Consider the following 774-nt stretch of genomic DNA (forward strand, 5'->3'; position numbering starts at 1 on the left):
TCCCTCCCTCCGCGCCCTGCGCCCGCCGCCTCCTCCCGCCCTCCGGCTCCCTCCTTCTTCCCGGGCTCCAATCGCCACCTTCCACCCGCTCCCCGTCCGCGCCGCCTCCTTTCTCCCTCCTCTCCTCCCACTGCCCTTCCCGCGAACGGCTCAGCGCGCCGAGGCAGGCTTCAGCCGAGACTCGCAGACGGAGCTGGCAGCCAGAGCCGGGGAGGGATTCACTTGGGAAGACAGTCCTGGGAAGTCTCAGACCGAGAGGCTGCAGAGGGACACGGGCGGAGAGAAACGCGTGATCTGCACGGACTCCCAAAAGAAGGTGGGCACAGATCCAGACGGGTACAGAGGACAGCTGTGAGGCCTTGGCTTCTCGGAGTCGAAGGCGGGATCTAGTCTGAACCAGGCCTGACCTGGAGTGGGCGCCGGACTTAGACACCTGTTACTGGTGTCCCAGGTCTTAGGACACCGCTTCCTAATGCTGTGGCCCACTGGAGCTTTCTGTGTCATCTCTTCTCACAAAGGTCTCAGAGCTGAGGACCCAGAGATGGGAGCGCTAAACTCCCGCCAATCAACGGCTTTAGTCATCGCCCTGGTGTTCTTGAGTCTTGCCAATGGAAGTTCTTTTGATGGTGTCATTTCATTCCCTTCTTTTAAATCTGATATTGGATAGGAACGTCTAGAATTAAACTAATGGGCCATGATGCTAGTTTGAGTTTCTCCGGAGGGGAAAGTGGAGGGGAGGGATGTGGTCTTTGAACCTATTGCCTTTCCTGTGTT

This window comes from Microtus ochrogaster, chromosome 15, assembly GCF_000317375.1.
Source record: "Microtus ochrogaster isolate Prairie Vole_2 chromosome 15, MicOch1.0, whole genome shotgun sequence".
Taxonomy (NCBI): Eukaryota; Metazoa; Chordata; class Mammalia; order Rodentia; family Cricetidae; genus Microtus; species Microtus ochrogaster.